At 37.3% G+C, this 18,903-nt stretch overlaps 1 protein-coding gene and 1 pseudogene across 1 annotated transcript in view; one reads left to right on the top strand and one right to left on the bottom strand.

The window, feature by feature from the left end:
- LOC128563326 (ral guanine nucleotide dissociation stimulator-like) overlaps positions 1-18,903 on the top strand; it is a 143,172-nt gene that overhangs the window by 44,762 nt on the left and 79,507 nt on the right. The window lies entirely within an intron of this gene.
- LOC128563565 (suppressor of cytokine signaling 7-like) lies at positions 6,757-8,519 on the bottom strand (annotated as a pseudogene).

The raw sequence follows: 18,903 nt of genomic DNA, 5'->3' as shown, positions 1-18,903 counted from the left end.
TATCAGTATTCATTTTATGTAACTATGTAATTACATTTATGTATGCACTAACCATCCCAACTTTATTTCCAACTTTTGGTAACCATCATTATACTCTCTGTCTGCATGAGATCAATTGTTTGATCAAATTTGGCTCCCATACATGAATAAGAACATACGAGATTTGTCTTTCAATCCTTTTTTATTTTTAATACCAACTTTCAAATTTATAACTTTCCATTAAATTAAGGTATTAACTATTTCCCACTCATTTTGCTAAGTTGTGCTTTCACTGCTATTCATTTAAAAACATCTTCTAGATTAAAATCATATCAGGGATCTTCTCTGACCACAGTGGTATAACAGAAGAAATAAATAACGGAAGAAATTTTGGAAAATTCACAAATAGGTGGAAATTAAACAACATGCTCCTATAAACCAATAGACAAAATAAGAAATTAAAAGGGTTTTAAGAAAGAGCTTGAGGAAAACTGAAATGGAAGCACAACATACCAAAACTCTGGGAAGCAGCAATAGCTTCTGAGAGCAAATCAGCAATACACACCTATGGATATCCTTCCATGTTCAAAAGGAAGAAAAATACCAAATAAACAAGCTAAGTTTATACCTGATGAATTAGCAAAAAAAGAACAAATTAAGCCCAAAGTTAGAGAAGGAAAATAAAAAATAAAGAGCACAGAAATAAATGAAATAGAAATTAAAAATATAATAGTAGAGATCAATGAAGTGGAGAGTTGATATCTTAAAAAGATAAACAAAATCAACAAAGTTTTAGTTAACTAAAAATAGAAGAGGAGAAACAAAATCAGAAATGCATAAGACATTACAAATGATAATACACAAATAAAAAAAAAAGACTATTGTGAATAATCATATGCCAACATATTGGGCAAACTAGAAGCAATAGTAAAATTCCTTGACATATCCAATTTACCGAGACTAAATCATTGAAAAAGAGAAAGTCTGGATGACCAGTAATGAGATTAAATTAGAAAGAAAACGTCTTTGTCAGAGAAAAACCTAGGACCCCATTATTTACTGTTAAACTATAAAACTATACCAAATATGTACAGAACTAATACCAATCCTTCCCAAACTATTAACTAAAATCAAAGAGGCCTTTATTACCCTGACACCAAACTAGGTAACAGCACTACAAGAAAAGAAAATTATGAAATACTATTCCCAGTGAACATAAATGCAAATACTCTCAAGAAAATTCTAGCAAACCAAATTCAACAGCACATTGAAAGAATTATTATCATTATCATCATTATAAATGGGATTTTTCCCTGGGTTGCAAAGATGATTCACGAGATGCAAATCAATAAATGCAATATGCTACATTAACAGAATGAAGGACAAAATTCATAATTATCTTCTCAACAATTGTGGAAAGGGCATTCTACAAAATTGACCACCTTTTCATAAGAAAAACTATCAACACATAAGCTATAACAGAAATGTACCTCAACACAATAAAGGCCATATATAAGAAGCTCACAGCTAACATTACACTCAAAGGATGTGAAGTTGAAAGCTTTTCTTACAAGATCAGAAACAAAACAAGCATGCCCACACTTGCCACTTCTATTCAACATAGTACTAGATGTCCCAGCCAGAGAAATTAAGCAAGAGGAAGAACTAAAAGACATCCCAATTGGAAAGATGTTAAATTATGTCTGTTTGAGACCAATATCCTAAGAAAAGTATATCAAGAATAGAAAAATAAACACATCTTATACTCTTTAATAAACTGGAACTAAGTGATGGACACAGAGAGAAGTGAAAGTTATTAGAAAACAAGCAAGAGGGAGGGAGAAGGTGGAGAGGGGCAAAAATGTACCTAATGGCTACAGTGAATAGTATATGGATGAAGGGCACACTAACAGCTCTGACTCAAGCATTCCAAAACTATCCATGAACAAAAACATTTTTACCCATTAATATTTTGAAATTATGAAAAACAAAACTGTCTTTTTGAAGATAAAAGGATCTTCTATGGATAAAACTCTAAAGTTAGAGTTGTAGAGTTAGAACTAATTAATGAATTCAGTAAAGTTGAAGGATAAAAAAATCAACATTCAAAATCAATGGCATGTCTACACACTAACAACTAACTACCTGAGAAGAAAATCGAGAAAGCAATCTTATCAACAATAACTACAATAAATAAATAGCAAACAAATTTTAAAAACCTATTGGAGTAAATTTAATCAAGGAGGTGAAAGATTTGTACACTGAATAGAGTAAAACATTGATGTAGATACAAATAAATGGAAAGACATCTGGATCAAAAGAATATGTTATCCTTAAAAATACTAAGCTAAGGTTAAAAAAAAAAAGACTCAAAAGACTACCTTTTAAATTATTTTGTTAGTATGAAATTTCTGAAAAAGTTACCATCTGTGATAGAAATCAGATAATTATCTGAAGAAGCTTTAAGATTAGGAAGTGATGCATGCAATTAGGGGAAACTTTTGGGGACAATAATTGCACACCTGTAGAAATTTACTAAAACTCACCAACTGTGCATTTAAAAGGTATGAATTTTGTATTATGTAAATTATACCTCAATAAAACTGTGAAAAAAAAAAATATCCATATAGATTCTGTTTCATCCTCCTCACTTCTCACTACTTGCTGTGCTGGTCCACACCATTTCTGCATGCCTAATGGCCATGCTTAGAAAAGGTAAAGACATCAAGGATTTTTTGGTCACAGCCAGGTGAAAGGATGATAAATCTGTTAAAATCCACAAAAATAAGGACAATAAGAAGTTTAAAGTTCAATGAAGCAGATTCCTTTACATCTTGGTTACCATGGACAAATATAGGCAGAGAAATTTAAGCAGCCCTATTTCTGGGTTTGGCAGTGAACAAGCTCAGGTCAATCAGATACACTGATTTGAACTGCATTGAATTTTTTTTTTAATTAAAAAAAGTCCATGTGCACTCAAAGCTATCTACAGATTCAATGTAGTCCCTATCAAAATCCCAATGGCATTTTTTTCCCCAGAAAAATTTTATACAGCCACGAAAGACCCCAAATAGCCCAGAAACCTTGAGCAAAAAGAAGAAAACTGGAGACATCCAACTATCTAATTTTATTTATTTATTTATTTATTTTTTGTAGAGACAGAGTCTCACTTTACCGCCCTCGGTGGAGTGCCATGACGTCACAGGACTCCCGGCAACCTCCAGCACTTGGCCCTACGCGATTCTCCTGCCTCAGCCTCCCAAGCAGCTGGGACTGCAGGCACCCGCCACAACGCCCGGCTATTTTTTTGTTGCAGTTTGGCCGGGGCTGGGCTTGAACCTGTCTCCCTCGGTATATGGGGCCGGCGCCCTACTTGAGCCACAGGTGCTGCCCCCAACTATCTAATTTTAAAATCTACTACAAAGCTACAGTAATTAAAATGGCATGGTAATGACATGAAAAAGACACAGACCAATGGAACAAAACAGAGAGCCCAGAATTAAATCCACATATTCACAGTTGATTGATTTTCATCAAAGATGCCAAGAACACCCAATCATGAAAAAGTATTTTCTTCATTAAATGGTATTGGGAAAACTGGATATGCACATATAGAAGAATGGAATTAGACCCTCATCTTACACTATAAATAAAAATCACATCAATAGGGATGAAAGACTTAAACACACATGAAATTGTAAAGCTAGAAGAAAACATAGAGAAATTTTTCATGGCATTAGTCTGGGCAATGATTTCTTGCAGAAGACCACAAAAGCACAAACAACAAAAGAAAACATAGAAAAATGTGATTACACCAAATTAAAAGCTACGCAGCAGAGAATTGATAGCATGCATAGGAAATCTACAGAATGAGAGAAAATGCCTGCAAATTATATATCTGATGAAGGGTTAATATCTAAAAGTATACATATAAGGAACTCAACTCAATAGCAATTAAAAACAAAACCAATTTTAAAAATGGGCAAATGACCTGAATAGGCATTTCTCAATATAAGACCAACAAATATATGAAAAATGCTATGATGTATTATTTAATACCTATTAGAATGACTATTGCCGAAAAGAGAAATGATAATAAGTGTGGACTAGGATTTTCAGAAAAAGAAACCTTCACACACTATTAGTGTGACTGTAAAATAACAGCAATTTTGGAAAACATTATGGAAGTTTCTCAAAAAGTTAAAAATTACACTGCCATTGATTCAGCAATTCCATAATTGGGTATATACAGGTGTCCCAAAAGTCACTCCCAAATTCACCATACACAAACTACATAAATACAGGAGAACCTCCGTAGTTGATCACCTCCCTACCTGACCATCTCTTTAAATTGACGTAATTCTCACGGACCGGACATGCACTCCAGGTACACACCAGTAGGGTAGTCCCACTTCCTTATGTTGAACACTTCTGTATCTTGCCCAGTTTGTTGTAGTCTTTTGGGTGGTCAACTTAACAGAGGTTCTACAGTATTTACAAAATATTCTATAACCTGTTGGTCACCTCTTGTAAAAGTTTGTAAGGAAGATTTTGTAAATAAAGATACATTTGGCTACAATTTCTCATTTACCCTATATATTTTGACTGATCACAGTGGTTACTTTTTAGACACTATCTATAAAAAGGAAAATAAATTGCTATGTCAAAAAGACATCTGCATGCCTATGTTTACTGAAGCATTATTCACAATAATGAAGCTACGCAGTCAACCTAAATGTCTATCAATGGGTGAATGGGAAAAAAAAAGTGGTATATATACACAGAGGTAACTATTCAGCCATGAAAAGAAAGAAATTCTGGCATTTTCAACAACATGGCTAAACCTCAAGGACATTATGTTAAGTGAAATAAACCAGACATAGAAAAATGGTATAAGAATTCACTCATATATAAAAATTGACCCAAGAGAAGTTAAAAGCAGAATGGTGGTTATCAGGGCCTGGAGTGGTCCAGTGGGTAGCAGAGTGGGGAGTTGGAAGATGGTGGTCGAAGTTTATAAAATTTCAGTTAGGAGAAATAAATTCAAGAGATCCGTTATAAAATATGGTGGCTATAGTTAATAATATGTTATATTCTTGAAAAATTCTAAGGGCATGGATGTGAAGTTTTCTCATCACAGAAATAACTATTTGAGGTAATGCATGTGTTAATTGGCCAGAGTCCATAATGTGTTATACTCTAAAACAATATGTTGTATACTGTAAGTACACACAATTTTAGCTCTCAATTCTAAAAAATAAAAGTAAAAAAGAATGGCAATTTCTTAATTTATACCAAGGTCTTTAACTACAATAGTGTTTGCTCTCATGCTCTCATGCCCTCAGGCCAAAGACATTCTTTCATTTTACACAGGCCTATTATAATCAGGAATTGTTTTCTGAAAATAATGTCAGCAAAAAAGACTTAAATGATAAGAGTGGTTTCTGGCACCAGACTCTAGTAATCTAATGCTCCATCTCCATAGTAATAATAGCTGCTATGCATCGAGTCATTATTTTCTGACAGCATCTCTGTGAGGCACAGTTAGATCCCTGCTTTACAAACAGAACATGAAGGGAGAGAGGTTTTGAGTAGCTACTAAGTGTCTGAGCTGGGCTTCAGACACAAGTGTTCTGGCTAAAGAGTCCAAGTTCTCTGTCATTCTTCCAGAAGCCTATGCAGAGTCCACGCTATATCTGACCTTATAGGTTGCTTCTTAGGATGGGCAGTACCAGGACTGACATTGTCTGGGTGGTATCACTATTTTCTCTCCACTTTTCCAGGCTTCAGTGGATTTGAATAAGACATATTTCCTTAGATATGGTAATGTAGTCAAGCCTGGTTCAATGAAGTTTTGATCAAGTCGCTTTGAATAACTGTCCTTAATTTATTATTGTTAATTTATAGAGTTCTCAACCTGAAACAGTGGGTGGTCTGTTCAGAAATGTTATGTTTCATCTTTAAAAATGTAACTTGTTGGCTGGGCATGAGGTGGCTCATCCTGTAATCCTAGCACTCTGGGAAGACGAGGCAGGTGGATTGCTCAGAAGTTTGAAACCAAACTGAGACTCCTAGATAGGAAAGAAAAAATAGAAAAGAAAAAAAAAAAAAAAAACTAGCTATGTGTTGTGGCAGGTGACTGTAGTCCCAGCTAGTTGGGAGGCTAAGGTAAGAGGACTGTTTGAGCCCAGGACTTTGAAGTTGCTGTGAGGTAGGACGCCACAGCACTCCACCCTAAGGAGACGGAGTAAGACTCAGTCTCAAAAGAAAAAGGTACTTTGTGGTCATTCATTTGATATGGCAAATTTTTACTTAAAAAAATCAGATTTTCATGGTTTTCCTTGAAAAAAATCAGGCACTCTAGAAATAATATACTCATGTTCCACATGGGGCAATCTATTAGAGCTATCTAGGTCATGATATTAATAAGAATATCCTACTGAATACCCTTCGGCATTTTAGTTGGCAAGCTCTGATATGTAGTTTCTCTTGAAAGAAAATGATTGATGATGTCACTTTGTGAAATTATCTATGGATCTACCTTATTCTTTTATTTATTTATTTTTATTTTTATTTTTTTCTGAAAAAGAAACAGTGTTGAGACTTCTTCCAGTTTTCCAAGGAGCTTTTCCAGTTCTAGGACACCACATGAGTGGACATGAGCAGTGGAGCCCCCACTCAGAGCATTAGGGTTGTGTGCTTCTTCCAAGCCCCAGGGCTGTGAAGGGGAACCAAACTTTTTGCACAAAGAATCCCAAACCTTCTTATTCCCTCTTGATTTTCCTCTCTTCTTTACATGGTAGCTTCATTTGGTTCTTCAAAACTGGAACTTGGCAACCAAATGCCCTTAGTGGCGATCAGCAGGGGGCCCCTCCCTCACTATGTGGAGCGTTCTACCTCCTGCTTCTGTTTGGAAATGAGCTGCACTTCCTTTAGAGACAGGTACACCTATTCCTGAGGATCATAGTAGTAGAACTTTCGGATATAAGAAATCAGAGGTTTAGGCAGTGGGCGATCCGGGATGTGATTTATCCTGATGAGCTGCGGGATCCGGAATCTGCAAAGGTGCTGGAGGGATTTGACATTGCTGAAACGCACACTAGATAGAGCAGCTGGACATGAGTTGGTGGAAGTCCTGGAACTCTGGATCTTAAGAAGTAGAGAAACTTCCCATTCTTAGAGTGCATGATAGCTCTTTTAATAAACTCTACAACAGATTGACAGCGATCTTCAAACTTGGGATGACACCACAGGCTGAAAGTTCCTCTGTAGTGCTCCATTCTAGTGTGGTGGGTGATACCCTGTGATCTGAAACTGTGGCTCAGGATATAACAAGGATCAGAACTGTTTGGTACCAAGAAAGAACATCTGGTTTCCCTTTCAGCTTCATCTCTGCATCTTCCCAATTCATGGAACCCCAATACCAACCACATGTCTCCAACTCTCCAAGGCTGGCTGCAAAGCTGCTTGAGTCAGGCCGGTAGAGGGAACACTGGAGGTGCTGGGGAGGTTGGCTGTGTAAGGATGCAGCTGCTTGGATGGGACCAATCTGGGGAAATGCATCTAGAAGGCTGAGGCTTTTTCTTGGAGAAGGAGGGGGAGTTAGAGGGTGTGGAGAGGTCAGGCCCCGCTGAGAAATGTCCACGTACACAAGTGACACTGTGGAGGGTAATTGTTCAATTGAACAATTGTTCAATTGTTCAATTCACCTGTGAACAGGGGGCTGAAGGAGACCGGAGAAAAGGCACTTTGAGTTCTTGTCAACCTGGGTTTTCTCCCGGCCAGCAGAGCCTCCCATGTCTGTCAGGCTCGCAGCTGAAGCAGCCAGCTCTCCAGAAGGCCTCTTGCCGGTCCCATTCCCACCACCGGAGCCACCATTGCAGCTCTTTGTGCGAAAGAGACGACTGAGGCGGATTTTAAATGATCCCTTCCAGGAAGGGCCTGCGAGTGGCCGGAGGCGCCCCGGAGGTGGTGGTGGCAGGGAGGCTGCTGCTGCTGCTCCCCTCTACTCAGGCGCCCTGGAGGGGCCAAGTCCTGCAACGGGAAGGGCGCCGAGGGTAATTCCGAGCCTTGGGAGCTGCAGCAGAAGTCGGCTGCCGCCTCCTCCTCCACAATCCGGGCTGCTGAGCTCCTCTTCCGAGCAGCTGTTAGTCTCCAGGCTCTCGGCCTCCGATTCCAGCCCCTCTAGGACCAGGAGCGTGTCGCTTGTTTCTGTGGGGTCCTCCCCGGCCTGCGGGGTGGCAGCAGGAGGCTGCGGCTGGGGAGGGAGCGGCTGCGGGGGGCACGGACAGCAACCCCCACTGACCGTCTTGACCCCTGGCCCCGCCGGTTGCCCAAGCCCGAGAGCCGCCAACTGCGCCTTTAGTCCAACACCGGGGCCCCAGGTCCGCTCGAGTGCCAACCCCGGCGGCAGGGCCTTGGGGTCCAGGGCACAGGGGTGCGGGCAGTTCCGAGGGTCCCGACTCCAGGGCCACCTCCGCGTCCTCCTCCTCCTCGGGCGGCCGACCCACGTTGCTGAACACCATCAGCTGAGGCGGCCGGGAGCCCAGCGGGCCGGACTGCGAGAGGAAGGGTGGCGGCGGGGGGCCATGGCCCGGGGACAGCGGTGGCAGGTCTGGCTCGGGGGCAGCCTCTCCCTAGCGGAGGAGGCGGCTCAAGACGGGTACAAAGCGGCAGCTGCCGCTGCCTCGCCATCCCGGAGCTCCGCCCCCTGTATCGGGGAGAGGGAGGGAGGGAGGGAGGGAGGGAGAGTGGCTGGGAGCCAGGCTGAGGTGGGGACTCGGCCCGGCCCCTGCGGGAGCCCAGCTCGCCGCGGCCCCGGAGCGACAGCGCTAAGGGCTGTTGCGGCCTCTGCCTCATAGGGGGGGGGGGGGGGGCCGCGCGAAGCCCAGCGCCAGGCCAAGCCGCCTCCGCCGCTGAGTATTGCCTTATTCTTTTATTATTATTTCTTTCTTTCTTTTTTTTTTTTTTAGAGGCAGAGTCTCACCATGGCAGCACAGCTCACAGCAACCTGCAACTCTTGGGCTTAAGCAATTCTCTTGCCTCAGCCTCCAAAGTTATCTGGGACTACAGGCTCCCCTCACAATGCCTGGCAGCTACCTTATTCTTTTAAATATCCATGTTAAGTAGTCTGTAACTGGAGTGCATTATTTATTGAAACATTCTCCTATTTTAATATTAATATATTAAATTGAAGCATGTCTTTACATCTCTGCTGTGCCACATAGTAGTTTTATGACTTCAAGCAAGTTATTTCACATCTCTGTTCCCAGTTTCTCTTATCCATAAAATGGATTCTAAAATGAGCCAATCTCCTAGACTCTTAGAAGCACTAAGGATAGTGTCTGACATATAATGAGTGGTTGTTAGATAATTTATTTTTTACTATTGCACAAAATGGTGCGAAAGTACATCTTTTTGGACATTTATATATACTGTACTCTTTTAGGTGAGATTTTTAGAAGTAGAATCATTAAGTCAGAGATATGTGTGGGGTTTTGTTTTATAATTGGCATGTTGGCAAATTATTTTTCAAACCTGGAGTTTCAGTGAAATACTCATAAGTAGTGTATGTCTGGTAAATTTGTGGGATTATTATTCTTTTAAAATTTGGCCAATCTAATGTTTAAGAACTGACTTGTTGATTTATTTTGCATTTCTCTAGTCTAATACCTGGTGAGTCTAATTGTAATGGTTTTTTAATTCTATGTAACAATTTATTCTAAAACTTAACATTAAACATTTCTTAACTAAGGCATTTACAAAAGTACAGAACCTGGGAGCTACAAAATATGTCTGGGTGGTTCTGTCCAAAGGCCTCCTGACATTTCAAGTAAAGGTCTCATGAGATTTCAGATGAGGCCCTCAATCTCAGAAGGGACAGGAGTACCTTCTAAACTAATTATTATTTTTTTTATTAAATCATAAACACAAAGATCATGTATACATTAATGCATTTATGGGGTACAATGTGCTGATTTCATATACAATTTGGAATGCTTACATCACACTAGTTAATATATCCCTTCTAAACTAATTCTCATGGCCATTGGCAGGAGGCTTCAACTCCTCCCCACACGTGCCTCTCCACAGTGCTGTTCACATGATGGCTTCCCACAGAGAAAGATAGAAGCCACAGTCTTAAAACCTAATACTGAAGATAATACACTATCACTGCTACCGTTATTTGTTAGAAGCAAGTCACTAAATCTAATCAAGTTATATTCATTGTAAGTATGTTACTAAGATCTGCCTACCTCAAGAAAAGGGGAATCAAGCTTTACCTACTGAAGGGAGAAGAATATATGGACGTGCAGTATCTTGTAGCATCTTAACACTGAGCTTCTTTAATCCTTCTGTGAATTTTACATTCACTTCTGTGTCCTGTTTCTAAATTGTAGTTCTTAGGGTTTTGCTACATATTAACATTCACCTTATTGCCATATTAAAATCTAAACTACTGGATAGGGCTAGCAATATATCAATTTTCAAAATTTCTTATTGATCATTAAGTAAATACTTCTGTTATCCAATATCAACTTTCCCTCTCTTTTTCACTTCTCTCCTCCTTATCTACAAAAACAAAGAAGTCCTGCTTATGGAAAGTACTAGGAAAGACAAAGGAAAAATATGAGCAGTTTACCTGCGAGTAAGCATTTACTTAAGTAATTGTTAGTTCATGATCACAATGCCTGAATCCAGGCATTTGGTGAGGACTCCCTTCCCGGCTTATAGGCAGCCACCTCCTGGGTCTGCCTTCCCATGACCTTTTATCTGTTTATGAGTGGTAAGACACAGAACTTAGGTGCCTCTTCCTCTTATAAGGACATGGGCTCTATTGGATCAATGCCTTAACCCTTATTTCTTCATTTAGCCTTAATTATTGCCCTAAAGGTATTATGTCCAAATGCAGTCATATACAGTATAGGACTTCAATATGTACATTTTGAGCGGGAACAAAATCCAGTCAGCAACAGTTGATTTTAGTGTTCAGATATATATGAAGCTAATATGTTCTCCATATCATAGGAACAAAAATTGGTACAGTGCTAAATTCACATCATGTCAACAAACCTTTAGTAAGTTTAAGAAAGAAAACGGTCCCACATCTATTTAAGAAAAGTAAAATACCAATTAAGGAAAAATTTCCGATAGCAATTTAAGTGATTACATTATAATTCTAAGCCGTTATTGTTAATATCGTATAGCAGCAATAATAATGCCTGTTTCTCAGAGTTACTGTGATTTTCCTTAACCATCTGAATAAATGTTCTTGCTTACACCACTCTCCTATGTCATCATGGTACTCTATAAATAGTTCAATTGAAGAAATGATACTTGGTGTTGTAATTGTTTTTCCCATTCACCTCAAGATTTTGAAGGTCAGAACTCTGCTTTCTCATTTTGAGTAGCAGCTTTTTAATTTAGGGCCTTGCGTGAGCTAGGTGTCCAGTAAACATCAGTAGCATCAAAGAAAGATTAGCTTTGAATCAATGTTTCCCTTAAACGTGAACCAAAAATAAATGGTAAGGAATAATGATTAGCAAAATCATTAATTAAAAGTCTGTTAGCATGTTTTAACACTAACATTTTAACAATTTTTTAACCTTTGCTAAAATATATCAGCATTTGTCATTATATGATATTTTCTTCAAATTCCCACAGATTCCCACTTCAAATTCCCATTCACCTAATCCATTATGAGGAAGAAAATCCAGATACAAGGTTTTTATTTTTGGAGTTAGTGATATTTGAAGCAAAGTCCAGGGCTTTAAACTGTCCTTTGTAATATTTTTTAAATGCTCTAAATTAAAAAATACTCAAATTATTTCCTCCTGCACAAATGCTAGCTTCTGGTGTTCTGCTTTTGTTTCGTCTTTTTTTTCAATACCCTGGTACTAATTCTCTGCAGCAAACCTCTCTCATCTTAACTACCTATAGTGACTAATATCCTGACTGACAACGTGGTATTAGCTTTTCATTCTATATCCATCACTGATTTGCTAACGGATAGCTCTGAATTTTAAAATTATTAGTCTGAGAGTCATTAAAACATGACAAGTAAATGTAGTAAGAACACTACACATCTGTACAAGACTTTTTTTTTTTTTTTTTTTTTTTGAGACAGAGTCTCACTATGTCGCCCTTGGTAGAGTGCCTGGAGTCACAGCTCACAGCAACCTCAAACTCTTGGGTTCAAGCGATCCTCTTGCCTCAGCCTTCTGAGTAGCTGAGACCACAGGCACCTGCCACAACACCCAGTTATTTTTTGATTGCAGTTGTCATTGTCGTTTCGCAGGCCCAGGACTGGTTCGAACCCAAGAACCTGCAGCCTTGGTGTATGTGGCTGGCGCCCTACTCACTGAGCTATGGAAGCCAAGCCTAAGACATTGTTTTTTAAAAAACATTCCACTAGTGCTTTGTGAGTTCATGAAATTTTTTTTCTTTTTTAAAAGATTCATATCATATTCAGTTGAAAAATAATATTTTCAAAGTAACTAATTTATCTTACTATAAAAAAATATAAGTGAGCTGATGGATATGCTAACTCGCTTGATTTGATCATTCTACATTATATACCTGTATCAAGATATCACATTTTACCCATAAATGAAATCCCTTGAAATTGGATTACAGCTATTTTGTTTCTTTATACACTGTGACATAGAGGTGAGGTTTGAGCCCTAGACATTTAAATGATTGCAAATAGATTAAGCATAAAGAGTTATATAATTTTAAAAGAATACTGCATCAGGAGATCTGTGCTCCAACCTTGCTACTGTGTGAAATTTAGAAATTACTCCCTCTAGACTCAGAATTTTTGGCAGCAAAATGAAGATTTCCATGAATAAAATCTAAGGTCTCTTTTAATCCCTAGATTTTTATTTTGTGAAATGAAAATAATCTATACCCCAGTGATTACTACAGTCAGCAAGGTCTATTTTTGGTTCTATTCCATGTAAATAAATGCCCTCGAGTAGTGTATTTATCTCTAGGTCTCATTTTCTTCATTTATACAGTGAGAGATTTAATATAGAGGGTAGCTATGATTTTTATCAATTATAAAATCATCTTCTAGTTTGGCCCTGGTTTTGAGTAATTATATGTTCATCTCATGGCTCTCAACTTCAGTTTCTTATCAATAAAACTGAGAAAATGTTTTCTTTCCTACTGACCATACTCTGATTCAAAAAAAAAAAACCAGCAAATATAGAAATGCTTTGTGCAAAGTACAGAAATGTAATATATTATTTACTATAGCAAGCAAATGTATATTTGGTGTGTTTATATACATATATACACATATTTTACTTGCTAAAGTGTTTGAGTGTTACAGCTTACAAATGTTTTCTTTGATATTAAACAATTTCTAGCATCATCTAGCCTAATAGAGATTTGTCACTTTACCTTATTAGAGTTAATAATAGTGATGGCTGCTAAGTGAAGAAATCTGGCCCTTTATTTAGGACACAGGTAATTGGCCAACACCCAACCGGTCAGCCATTCAGACTCTGAGTTTAAATTGTTAAAAGCTATTTTTAATGAAACCACCCATTGAATGCGGATGACTAATTAGACACCTGACTATAAAACTTTTACAAAGCCTAGGAGTGCCACTCTAAACATTTATGAAGAATCAAAAGGACATTGTCATGATAGAATCCGAGAGCTGAAATAGAATCTGTGGCTGGGATATAGTAAACCATTCAAGATAGCTATTTCTTCTATGCTTAAAACCTTAGAGAATTATTTTACAACCCATTATACCTACATTCATATTTAAAAGCCTTTATGAAAAAAATCTATCCAATTTATAGACATGATTCCTATTATCATGAGCAAATTTAAGACAGGAAAGAACTGAGGAAGATGGATACTCATTGCAGATTAATAATAATAATAATAGTATCAGTAATAGAAGCAGCTTTGGAGTTTAATTTAACCAACTCTCCTTCACTAAATATTCTGGGGGGATTTTTTTACCTTCTGCTACAAATAACACTGTTTTACATGGCAGTGTCTTTGGGCCACTGTCATATTTTCCAAGGATTCTCACTCAAATTCTAGCACCACTCTTCTAGATAGCTCTATTTAATTCTCAGTCTTTCTTCTTTTTTTTTCTTTTTTCCATACAAAACAGGTTCTATACCTTATTATTTTCCCCTTCATTAAGAATGGAGTTTTGAGTAAATCAGATGAACTGATGGATTATAACAAGCTACCTAACATGTTATTTTCTTATAGATTACCATTTAAGTGGTGACAGATTGGCTCACGGTCGGTCAAGTCCCTGCGTAATCCAAGACTTGGAATTTCAGCTCTGCTGTTCTTTTTAGGCAGGCCCTGGGGAAAACTGGCTCTTACCAGCAGAGACACCTATGACAATTAGACCAGTAAACCAATTTAATCATTAAAATGTAAAAAGAAAAGTTCTAGCGATAAGAATACATCTTTGTAAGATAGTTTTTCAAAGAGAAAAGTCCTTTTAAACTTACATTTAATAAGAAAATAAGGGTGTATTTTTTTTCATTTTTATGATCAGAAAACAGGGTCAAAAGGTTAAATAATTTACTCAAGGTCTGTCCTAGAAAGTGACAAAGCTATGTCATAGATCTCTTACAGTATTCATGCTCTATAAACTCCATTGCCACATCTGCCACCCTTTTATTGAAACTACATATGCTAACTCCAAAAATCAGAAAAGCCCATATGATAAAGAGGCTTTAATACCACCTACAGAGTTTGGACTATATTTTGAAAGAGTATAAAAAGTATTTAAGCTGTGAATGAGAGTGGTAATTTTAAAAGATTAGTTTTTATTAGGTAGGGAGGAGGAAGATAGTCAAGAGAGTGACATGAACATAACTAATGGATGTTGTACCAAGATTTAACTTTCCTTTCTATGCATGCGTAAGGTCAGCTCAAAGAATTTGGAAATTTAGTTGTCAGAAAGGGAATCGAGACTTTGTACTATGAAAAAAAGGCTGGACTTATGCCTTAAAAATGAACAAGAGCAAAAATCAATCAATTTATTTTCTTGGTTATTCCTGCTTCAAAAACGGTTTTTTTTTTTTTTTTATCAGAATGCACATTTAACATTGTTTAACTCTTGATATTTTCTTAACCAAAGATTAAATTAATCTCATTTAATTCATTTAATAGTTACTCATTCTTTCATTATCAAGTACAATGTGCCATTTCAATGTTGATTTCCCATATGTTAATCTAAATGTGTAAGAGAATACATCTTTACTTTCTATTACTATTTTGGCTGACCTTCATACTCATAGATGAGTGAAAGAATATTCTATCTTCTACCATAAAAACCTTTATTACACATTTCATGTTTTAAGAAAAGTAGAAGTTTTATAGATAAGTAACCATCTTGTTTCTATGAAAACTTCTTATTTGTTCAGAATAGAACTTATGTATTATTATAATTTTTCAAGGTAGAATTTTCAGGAAGCTCAAATTTACCTATTTCATAGAAATATAGTGAGTAAATGTGACTTACATCATTCATGAAGGATCAGCAGAATTATAAAGCTGGTCCAAAAGTGGATAGGAAAGACATATATAGAGTGAATTTAAGACAGAATACTGAGATACAATTAAATGTTTAAAATTAGTTTGGGTTATATTTTCTACTAGACAAAAATCATTTGTATTGCTCCTGAACAAAAAAATCCACTGATTTTTTTGAATAATTTAACATCTATTTCAAAGTCTAAGCCTAATCAAAATTAGTAAGTAAAAAAAAATGCATCCTTTCTGACAATGGTATAAACTTTGAGAGGGACTATTAGACAATGCTTCATTATGTCTTTGAAAGAACATACAGTCATTCGTTTGCCTTATTTTCAAGTTTGTTATAATTTTTTTCTCAACAACCCTAGTATAAAATAGTAAGTACTTAGGCTAATATTATGTGTAAGCACTTCGCATGCATTATTTCATTTAGTTCTAAAAATGAATATCAATGAGCATATGGCTTTTTACAAAATGGATTATTTCTTTGGAGAAAGTTCTTATTGGAAGAACTTGGATAAGAGTTTGAATATTTGAAGGTTATTGCTATGCATAGCCAAACTTATTTCTAAAAATGACATGCCAATTTATGCTACTCACTCAGAGTAGGATACTTGACTATCATAATGAGACAGATGAACATCAACATTTTTAAAAGTACCCAATTTGGTAGATACAAAATAAAATCTTGTTTCAATTTAATTATACAATATCTGGTTACTAGTGAAGGTGACCTTCTAAAAAACAGACCTATAGGTGGATGTGGTGGTACCTGCCTGTAGTGTCAGCTACTGGGAAGCTGAAGGGAAAGGACTGCTTGAGTTCTTCCAGAATTCTAGGCTATAATCCACAATGTTTGCCCATGTAAATAGCTGCTGCACTCAAGGCTGGGCAACATAGCTAGACCCTGTCTTTAAACAAGTAAATAAAGAAATTAAAAATTTTTTAAAACCACATGGTTTTATTATTTTAAGATCATCGCCTGTTTTTCTATTTAGTAATTAGTGTCCATTTCTTTTATTTTTTTTTTAACTTTTAATGTCTGAGAGACATTAACCCTTTGCTTTCACCTCAGCTTTATTTAGTTATAACTGTCAAAAATTGTATGTATTTGATGTGCACATCCCCCCTTGTATTTAACTCTTAAACAACCGAGAACTCCTTATGAAAATTATGAAGGAATATTTTATGTGAGGATTAATAACATCCTACATAAATAAGATTAATTTATGTAACTTGAAATGCAACATAAAATTTTGCAAGTAAATATGTAATATTATTTCCTCTTTTTCCACTGACATTGTTTTATTGAAAAATGAAGTATGTAAGGTGTTAAGGGTGGAAAACTGAAACAACAGGAAAAGCAAGGACATTTGTAAATGGAAAACTTTTGCTAAGTGATTACCATATTTATATTAATACGTAAATGTATAGCTGTAGGGGATTATATTTCAAACAACTTAGAATAACTAGGTAAACTTCTATAGTAGGTTAAATCATATCTTTTTTATTTTTTTATTTTTATTATCTTTTTTATTTTTTGAGACTGAATCTCACTATGTCATCCTCGGCAGAATGCCGTGGCAACACAGCTCACAGCAACCTCGAACTCTTGGACTTAAGCAGTTCTCTTGCCACAGTCTCCCAAGTAGCTGCAACTAAAGCTGCCTCCCACAACACCTGGCTACTTTTTAAAATTTTTTGTTATAGTTGTCATTGTTGTTTAGCAGTCCTGGGCTGGGTTCGAACCCACCAGCCCCAGTGTATGCAGCCAGCGCCCTAACCACTGAGCCCTGGTGCTTAGCCTAAATCATATTTTAGAAGTGCTAGTAAAATAAAATCAGGAAAAAAAACAGGAGTAAACCCAACATTCTGTAGTTTACATTGCATCTAACGTATTTTATATACATAAAATATATATTATATACATATTTATATTTATATATTATATTAATATATATATTATCTATGAAAATAAATAAATTTATGTATTTATTTATTTATATATAAATATATTTATATATTTAATATATTATATATAGTAAGGAAAATGTATATATACATACTTATTTATGTTTATATACATAAAGATGTTTACATATGTATTTATATAACAACATATGTCATTCCTACTTGTGGTGTTTTAAAACCTTTAGATCTTCTCTGGGGTGGAGCGGTGGCTCCCACATGTAATCCTACCGGTCAGGCAGGGTGAGCAGGAGGATCATTGCAACTCAGGAGTTTGAGGCCAGCCTGAACAAGAACCAGATGCTGCCTCTACTAAATATAGAAAAAATAGCGAGGCCTCCTGGCGGCTCCTGTAATCCCATCTGCTCTGGAGGCCGAAGCAGGAGGATTCCCAGAATCCAGGAGATTGAGATTGCTGTAAGGTAGGCCGAGGCCAGGACGCTCTAGCCTGAGAGACAAAGTGAGACTGTCTCAAAAAGTAAATACATAAATACATTAATAAAATACAAATTAAAATAAATAAATAAATAAGTGCTTTTTCCCCCCCCCCCTGGAACCATTGACCATCAATCCATTTTAAGATGGGTACATATTTTAAAATGTTCTCCCAGGAATATAAAAAGGTAGTTTAATGATAACATTGGCTACCATAATTTTTTTACTTCATAATAATTTGGGGGCATATATAGATATTATATAAAAGAAATTATATAAAAGTATAAAGAAACAATAAAACATTGTGTAGTATGTACAACATATAGAAATACGCATAAATTTCAGAGAACTACAGAAGAACTATAATGATAAAATGATTTATTTGCACGCTGTAAAATACTGCATAAATCTCAGTGCCAACAAGAATTACAGAAACTTTTGAGATTACTTTCTGTTTGCTGTCGTTGGGGGTTGAGGGATGAGCTCCCAAAGAAAGTGTGGGCCTTTCATTTTCTTTGCCCAGGTCGCCGGTCTCCCCAGCCAGAGGCATAATTCAGAAAGAACCCGCTGTCCCTTCCTCACCTTCTGCTGCGGAAGCCCTTGATGGGTAGAGGGGGTGGGGGATGGGAATGGGCGGTGGTTGGAGGTTGAAGTCCCATAAGTAAGGTCCTGGCAAAACTCTCCCGCCCTCGCCCCTAGACAAGGCTTCCCGGAGCCGCGCGGTTGTGGGGCGCAGGGTGGGTGCTGCGGGGCGCAGGGTGGGTGTTACGGGGCGCAGGGTGGGTGTGCGGGGCGCAGCTGCCTCACTCTTCGTGGATCTGTATCCCCGCCAGACGCCTGGGTTGGGAGTTCCAACTCTCAGAGAACCAGGTGAAGGTGGCGCCCTCCCCCCTGATCTTCACTGCGTGCTTGGAGTTGTGCGAAGTCTTCTTGCTGTGTCCTAGCTCACTTTACTACTTGAGGGCGGGAACAATTTGCTTTTGCTCTGAAACT

This window comes from Nycticebus coucang, chromosome 13 (genome assembly GCF_027406575.1).
Source record: "Nycticebus coucang isolate mNycCou1 chromosome 13, mNycCou1.pri, whole genome shotgun sequence".
Classification (NCBI taxonomy): Eukaryota; Metazoa; Chordata; class Mammalia; order Primates; family Lorisidae; genus Nycticebus; species Nycticebus coucang.
This window is presented reverse-complemented; position numbering and strand designations above follow the sequence as displayed.